We start from the raw sequence: 8699 nt of genomic DNA, 5'->3' as shown, positions 1-8699 counted from the left end.
ATTACATGGGCAAGATAACGAGTATATTTCTTATCAAGCGTTTTTGCCTCCTTGTTGTTTCCCCTTCCCATCCCTTCCCATACTTCTCCCCTCCCCACACCGGCTCCTCCCCCAACCCCACCAAAGTTGTTAATTTCGTTTTTCTACATAGTGAATTGTACATCTCATTGTTGCAATCAAAGAACTCTTGTTTGAACCATTTAAAAAATTTTTAATTTTAAAAATTGTTTTCTATTAATCTTATTTTCCTCCCATAATGTTTATTGTAGGTGTATACGTGTGTGTGTGTGTGTGTGTGTGTGTGTGTGTGTGTGTGTGTGTGTGCACATGCGTTTTTTATCTCCTCTGAATTTTTGGTCCTTTTTACGTATTCTTTTCATTTTTTTCTTTTTCTTTTTTTGCGTGACAAAATTGCTGTTTGGCTCATTCCCAGATATATACCTGTCATTGATTATTAGACCTTATACCCCATTATGTACACATTTAATCCAGAAATTTATTACTCAATGCACAACCTCTTAGGCTTAAATTTTTAATAGCAGTATTATCTCTTTATATGTATATAATTTTCAAGTAACTAATTTTAAGAACTTTTATTTTTTAGTTTTCATTTCTCCTTTCAATCCATCCCTTCTTCTCATCTTATCCTTTTCTTCTCTCAATATCATTTGTTTAAACTTACATAATTTTTAAGTGTTTCACTACTTAAACTTAAATTTTGGTTTTTCCATTTTTTCTTGTTCTTTTTTTTGTAATCTCTCTCCTATCATTCTATCCAAACCATTTCCCTATCTAAGATTAGGACTTGGTTAATACCACATTTTCTCGATCCATCCATCTACTGAGGGGCTTCTGGGTTGATTCCATATCTTAGCTATGGTAAATAATGTTGCAATAAATATAGTTGTGTTGGTAGCTCTAGTATGGTCTTGTTTGTGATCATTTGGGTAAATGCCCAAAAGGTAGATTGGTGGGTCATAGGGAAGTTCTAGGTGGAATCTTTTGAGGAACCTCCATACTACTCCAAAGTGGTTGAACAAGTTTCACTCCCACCAACAATGGAGTAAGGTTCCCTTCTGGCCACATCCCCTCAAGGATCTGTTGTTATTAGACTTCTCTATTATAGCCATTCTAAATGGCTTGAGGTGGTATCTCAATGTTGTTTTGATTTGCTTTTCTTTTATGGCTTGGGAGGTTGAGCAATTCTTCATGTGTCTGTTGGCCTTCCTTCTTTCCTTTTCAGAGAAGTTTCTCTTGAAGTCTTTAGTCCACTTATTTATTGGGAAGTTGTTTCTTTTAGGATTTGTTGTTGGGGGATTTAATGTTTTGAGTTCCACATATATTTTATATGAGACCCTTGTATATTGTATGGTTAGCGAAGATCTTCTCCCAATCAATGGGCTTTCTATTGATCTTGTTAGCTATGTCCTTTGCCATGCAGAAGCTCTGCAATTTCATACAATCCCATTTACCCAACATTTCTTTGATTTGTTGTGCTTCTGGGTCTCTATTAAGAAAATTTCCGCCTCTACACAGGATATTTACGGTATGTCTTACTCCATCCTGTAATGTTTTCAAGGTGTCTGCTTTGAGTCTGAGGTCTTTGATACATTTGGAGTTGATTTGGTACAGGATGATATATAAGGATATAGCTTTAGTTTTCTATGAGTGATTAACCAATTTTGCCAGCACTTTTACTGAATAGGCTGTCTTTCTTCCATTCTATTTTTTATCTCCTTTATCAAAGATTAGGTACCTATTGGTCTGTAGGCTCATTTTTGGGTTTTCAATTCTATTCCATTGGTCCTGAGGTCTGTTCTTGTGCCAGTACAAGCTGTTTTGTTTGCTAAGGCTTTGTAGTAGAGTTTGAAATTTGGTATTGATATTACTCCAGCACTGTTCTTTCTGTTAAGAATTGCTTATGCTACTCACTGCCTTTTATCATTCCATATGACTTTTTGGATTGCCTCTTCTATTACCTTGAAGAATGAGATTGAAATATTGATAGGTATTGCATTGAATTTGTAGATAGCCTTGGGAAGTATTGTCATTTTCACGATGTTAATCCTTCCAATCCAGGATCAAGGGAGTTTTTCACTTTCTAAGTTCTGTTTTGATTTCCTTTTTCATGTTTTCAAAGTTTTCATCATAGAGATGCTTTACTTCTTTGGTTAAGTTAATTCGATGTTATTCTATTTTATGTGGGGTTATTAAGAATGGAGTTGCTTTTCTGATTGCAGCCACGCTTTCCTTATTGTTGGCATATAGAAAAGCCACTGATTTTTGAGGGTTAATTTTATACCCTGATACATTGCCATAGTTTTGAATCAGCATGAGTAATTGGGGAGTGGAATCCATGGGATTCTTTAAATACAAGATCATGTCATCTGCAAAGAGGGAGTGTCTTACTTCATCTTTCCCTGTTTGGATCCCTTTTCGGTTTTCATCTTTTCTTATTGCTGTAGCTAGGCATGCTAATAGTAAATTGAAGAGAAGTGGAGAGAGTGGACATCCTTGTCTCATTCCTGAGTTATGAGGAAATGTCTTTACTTTTTGACAATTAAGTATAATGCTGGCAGCAGGTTTGTCATATACAGCCTTTATTTTATTGAGGAATGTTCCCTGGATTCCTAGTTTATCCAGAAACTTCATCATAAAGTGGTGTTATTTAATTGATTTGTGTATATTGAACCATCTTTGGATCCCTGAACTGAATCCTGTTTTATCATGGTATGTAATGTTTTGGATGAATTGTTGAATTGTTTGGCCAAAATTTTGTTGAGAAGTTTGGCATCAATGTTCATCAAAGTAATGGGTGTATAATTGTCTTTCTTTGATGAGTTCCTGCATGGTTTTGGGATGACGGTTTTGATGGCTTCATAGAATTAGTTCGGTCCTGAGATTTCTCTTTCAATTTCATCGAAGAGTTGTAGGAGTATTTGTATGAGCTCTGTTTTGAAAGCCTTGTAGAATTCTGCTGTAAATCCATATGGTCCTGGGCTTTTCTTAGACATGAGGTCTCTTACTGCTTTTTCTATTTCAATGCTTGATATGGGCCTGTTAAGATGGTTTAATTCATTTGCTCCTTTTCAGTTGTTGCTGTTGTTGAGTTGAATCTGCTCATCCAATGTGTCTGCTGCCTTTGTCCTGGACCCTCTCTGTTGTAGGTATGGCGGGTTGGCTATGGCCACCACCAAAGCTGCCTCAGCCATGGCTACAGCAACTGCTCAGATCTGTCTCCTTCCCTGGATTTTCCCTCTCTAGCCAAACTCTGTACTGTGATTGCACACTGGGTGTGATACTCTAGCCTAGTACTGTTCACTGGAACACTAAAATAGCTTTCTATGCAAGAGATTGTTTAGCCTCCAGCTTCTTCTCCACCGTCTTCCCCCACTTCTCATAAGCATTTTCTTATTATAGATTATTCTAGATTAGCTATATTATGATTGATAATGACCAAGATTGACAGAAAGGTGAAGGAAAATTGTCTACACTTCCATGAGGTTCTGACCTGTGTTTCACAAAATGTTATAAAAGCTCTCCATGAGAAATCTAGCAGCTGCATTTCTAAATAGTCTTTGCGTACTTACACTTTCTGATAATGTTTCAATTCAAGTACTTCTCCTTAGAGTCCCATACCATTCAATGATGCTGTATTAGATCTTTGTTACATCTTGAGGACAGCTCTTGGTGATTAAATTTGTGCTTTTCAAATTAGCTCTCGCAATTCCATCCACAAAATGCAGACAAAAATTATCTAAACTAAATTTGTATCTGTTGATAGTGAAAATATTTTATTTTCCATTACAAACATAGAATGTAGTAAAATTTTTCACAGAAATTACACTGCACTAGGTTGTGGGCAGATTCTAATGAAAATAATAAACTGTGTTTATGTAGAGAATTTGAGCTTGCAAAATTTTAATATGCCTGTGCTCCTAAAACCAATACCTTACTTATATTGAGTTACAAATACAACTTGCTATAAGTAAGTTTTCCTTGTACGTTTTTAATATATATTTTATTGTAAAGAAACTGTACACAGAGGTTACAGTTACATAAGTAAGGTAATGAGTACATTTTTATTGAGCATTGTTACAACCTCCTTTGTTTTTCCCCTACTATTCCTTACCTTCACACATCCCCAACACCTCCGTACATCCCCCTCTAATATTATCTTGCAAATCTCATTGTTACAATGGGTCAACCTGTATACTTTCCTTGTGTCTTAAATGAAGAAATGCTGGCTTGTTTCATGCTGATTCTACTTGTGTAGACACACTTAAAAACACTTTCCAAGTCCAAAAGCACATAAATGAAATGCACATCATATTTTGTGAGCTGGTATAATTGTGTTCTACACATTTATTGACAGGTTACAAATTATTCTCAAATTTTAATACATAAAAAACTTTCTTTTTTCTTATTTTCGTTGCCAGGACATCGGCACAACCTCAGTCAGCATTTCTCACTTTAGACATTTCATATGGTTTGGTTAAATTTTGACCTGCGCGCCAGTCTTCTGAGGAGTCACTCATCTGCTTAAGAATTGATGCTGGCTGTTGGAAAAGAGCCCAAGGAATGATGCCATTTAAAGCCTTATAACTTTATTCTTAACAAGGATATTGTCCTACTAATTTGGCTGTTGAGAGTGTCTACAAGAGCAAGGATTCCATGGGGAGCAGGGAGACATCATATGACCTATACTTATTGAGATTTCTGAGTGACTTGCTATCACTTGTACTGCATTTTTCAAGTCGAATATCTCTATACCTACAAGTTGGAAGAGATAAGAGGAGTGGTAAAAGAACTCTTAGAGACAAATACATCTCCAACACATTTATTTCCAAGCAGTCTGTCTAAGGCATATTGAACAACTAGTAAAACTTATGTTTGCTATATATGTGTCTTTTTCCATTTCTGCATGTGTACATGTGTGTACGTATGTGTGTATTTGTGTGTATAGTAACATTCATGTTTACATATATGGGCCGATATACACATATATGCATATATAAATAAATATACAAACATAAATATATGTTCATATATATCAGGTGTTCATTGATTTAATCTAGAATTCCCAGCGCATTGTCCTTATCACAAAGTGTACATGATAAACTGCTCTAAGTATCTGTGCTATATGAGGTGTATCCTTTGTACTCACTTCCCCCATTACCTTGTTTTTCATCCCTGTGAACAACTTCAGCCTACTTTCCATAGGATAGCGTTGTTTTTGTTACTTACTGATAATGAAAGAAAAAGGTTGTTTGTAAAAGAAAAAGAATTTTTAGGACCCAGGCTAAAAGTATCTTATCAGTCTCAATGATTCGTATGAGATAAAATTTATAATAGTACTAAAAGTGAAAAGGAATTCCTAGATCTGTTGTTTTGCCATTTAGAATGGCAAAGAATAATTTCACGTCACTGTTATAACTCTTAAAGAATGCAAGGGTAACTGATGGTCCTTATCATGTTCCCACAAAACCAGTGGACCCTGAAGGATAATAGTAGACCAGAAGAAATTCTAAGTAGCAGACAAGGAGCATGAAAGAGAAAGAGCGGAAATGAGAGAGAGTGAAAGAGAGAGAAAAATATCATAATACTTATAGTGCGTAACAGATAAACAAGAGGTTTATGAGAATATTCATACTGCTATCTTGAGACTATACATATACATTTGAAGGTATTTGATGTATGATAACTCATCAACATAAAATATAAAATGATTTTGATAAAAAATAAAAATGACTCAGAAGAAATTATAAATGCAAAAACATTCTTCACAGAAGCAAACTCTCAGAAATATTTCTTGACTTTGAAAAGGATAAATTGGCTGTAGTTAGTATAAATTTAGAAGTATGACAATTCACAAAAATATAAAAATATGTTCACATATTTCATTATATAACCCAAAGCAGAAAGCAAATACTGTTCAGATGATTTTTTAAATCACAGTTTCTCAGGTGCTGTGAAGGTGGCTCAGTGGTAGAGTGCTTGCCTTGCATGCATGAGGTCCTGGATTTCATGCCTCAGCACGACATAAGCAGAAAAATGTGAAAGTGGTGTTGTGGATCAAGTGATAGCGCTAGCCTTGAGCTGAAGAGCTGAGGGACAGTACCCAAGACCCAGAGTTCAAGCCCCACAACCAACAAAACCAAAGCAAAAAAAAAACGAAACATAACAAAACAAAACAATTTTGTAGCCTCAATTCTGTAATAACACTACTTCAGCTTAGGGTTAAGATTTAGGTGTGGACATTTATCAACACTCCTGATTCAGACTCTACTTGTTAATATTTTTAATGAATATTTTGTTTTTAGTTTTGCTCTTTGTACATTCACATGCACCTATGAAATATGGTATGGCCATAACAATAATATTCTCAAAGTACCTCTCAATCACTACTCACAAAAATTTGTATTATATTACAAGGAAAAAATGCTATAAATAAAGAAAACAATAATTAAATATTAATGATTACTAAAATAAAAAAGAAAACAATTACCAGGGTTTTCAGTATTTGAAGTGTACACAGTTGAGTTTACTATTTTCTCATATTCTTGTACATTTAAATCTGGTTAAAGCTATGAGTAGCTTTTAAATTTACCCACTAAGATTACTATTTATAGTTCATCTCACCATTTGTATGTGGCTTATATCATTATTTGTTCATCACAAACATATAACGTAAGGGAGCCCTAAAGTTTTAACAGAAACTGTGTACTTAAAATTTTACCTCTTCACTCTTCTTCTTTACACAGTCTTTGCAACTTATCATTAGTAAAGTTTCTATAAACTATGAAATGTACATACTTACTAGTACATGCTACCAGAAAAATTATATACGTTATCGAAAAATTTTATGACCTGCGAACAGTCTTGATTTTGCCATATATAAGCAAATCCCAAAATGAAACATATTTAAAACATTAAAACTTTTTACAAACCTTAACATTTGCTGCAATGATCATTATGACAGGTGCCTTGTGTAGAATAATTGAATTCTTCTTCCTACACATCTCATGAACAACAAATATCTGGAATTATTTTGTTTTTGGCATGTCAATCTTGACTTTATTCTTAAATGTGTGCTTATGTAAGAAATACATGGTTCTAAAATTTCACAATTCTTTATAACTTATTTGTGTTGAATTGTCTAGTTTAAGAAAATCAATTACACTTTACATATAAAAAAATGTTCTGTGCTCAATTTGGCTGCACATACACTAAAATTGGAACATACAGAGATTAGCATGGTCCCTGCACAAGGATGACATGCAACTTAGTGAATCGTTCCATATTTTTAAAACAACAAATGCTGGAAGGGATGTGGCCAGAAGGGAAGCCTATTGCATTCTTGGTGTGAGTGTACACTTGTTCATCCACTTTGGAAAGCAGTTTGGAGGTTCCTCAAAAGACTCCACATAGAGCTCCCCTATTACACAGCAATCCCACTTTTGGGCATTCATCCAAATGATCACAAACAAGTCCATGCTAAAACAACCACCACAGCAATGTTTATTGTATCATTATTTGCCATAGCTAAGATATGGAACCAACCCCGATGCCCCTCAGTAGAAGAATGGATCAAAAAAACATTCTCTCTGTGTGTGTGTGTGTGTGTGTGTGTGTGTGTGTGTGTGTGTGTGTGTGTGTGTGTGTGTGTGTGAATGTACACTTACACAACCACTTTGGAAAGCAGTCTTGTGAGTCCTCAGAAAGCTAAATATTGACGCTCCTTATGGCCCACTCATACCACTTCTAGGCATCTATCCTGAACAACAGGTACCAATATTCAAGGACACATGCACTCCATGTTTATCACAGCACTGTTCACAGTAGCCAGGATATGAAAACAACCCATATGTCCCACCAGAGATGAATGGATCCAAAAACTGTGGTAACTATACACAACAGAATATTTTCCAGTCATTAGAAAGGACAAAATAATGGCATTAGCAGGGAAATCAATCAACCTACAAGAAATCATGTTGAGTGAGGTAAGCCAAAAGCAAAGAGACCAACAGCACATGGTCTCCGTGATAAGTGGATTTTAAATCCAAAATGTAAGGTGATATGACAAAATTAACAACACTTAAGAAACCAAGGACTTCCACTCATCTGATTGAATCACGACTAAATAACCCCATTCTGCTGATCAAATGTGCACACTGAAGTGAAACCAGGAAGATGACACAGAACTAGAGGGAATCAGGGAAAAACATACAACAGCTGGATCCATCAGCTGCAATGGACATTGACCAAAATGAAATAAGCAACTCACTGTCACTGAAGGGAAGGAGGGAACAAGTGGGAAAGAGGGAACAGCTGATGCTCTGCAAAACAAAAGAAATGTACATATTTCAAAACAAAAGAAGTATACATATGGAAGAAATAACTCTATTGCAAAGCTCAGAGAACTCATAAATGTTGTAGACCACGATAGACAATTTACTCCATCAAAGTTAGAATGTGTTTGTGACTTTAACTAAGCATCACTATCCCACAATATTGTGAAATTTGGGAAATTATGTAACCACTTAATCACAATAAAAACATTTGAAAAAATGATGAAGGTGGAAAACTAAGTTGCTCTAAAAAACAAAAAAGGAAAATGTTCTGTGTGTATATGTGTACACACACACACACACACATATTACATATATATACATATATATATATGTATATATATTAAT

At 35.0% G+C, this 8699-nt stretch overlaps 1 non-coding gene across 1 annotated transcript; it reads left to right on the top strand.

The window, feature by feature from the left end:
* The first annotated feature begins 7205 nt into the window (after positions 1-7205).
* On the top strand, positions 7206-7308 carry LOC122106407. The gene has a single exon (XR_006147173.1). It is a non-coding gene; the product is annotated as a U6 spliceosomal RNA (small nuclear RNA).
* The last annotated feature ends 1391 nt before the right edge of the window (positions 7309-8699 follow it).

This window comes from Dipodomys spectabilis, unplaced genomic scaffold (genome assembly GCF_019054845.1).
Source record: "Dipodomys spectabilis isolate Male_0828 unplaced genomic scaffold, ASM1905484v1 ptg000040l, whole genome shotgun sequence".
In the NCBI taxonomy this organism is placed as follows: Eukaryota; Metazoa; Chordata; class Mammalia; order Rodentia; family Heteromyidae; genus Dipodomys; species Dipodomys spectabilis.
The sequence above is the reverse complement of the archived record's forward strand: the minus strand, read 5'-3'. Positions and strand labels throughout refer to the sequence as shown.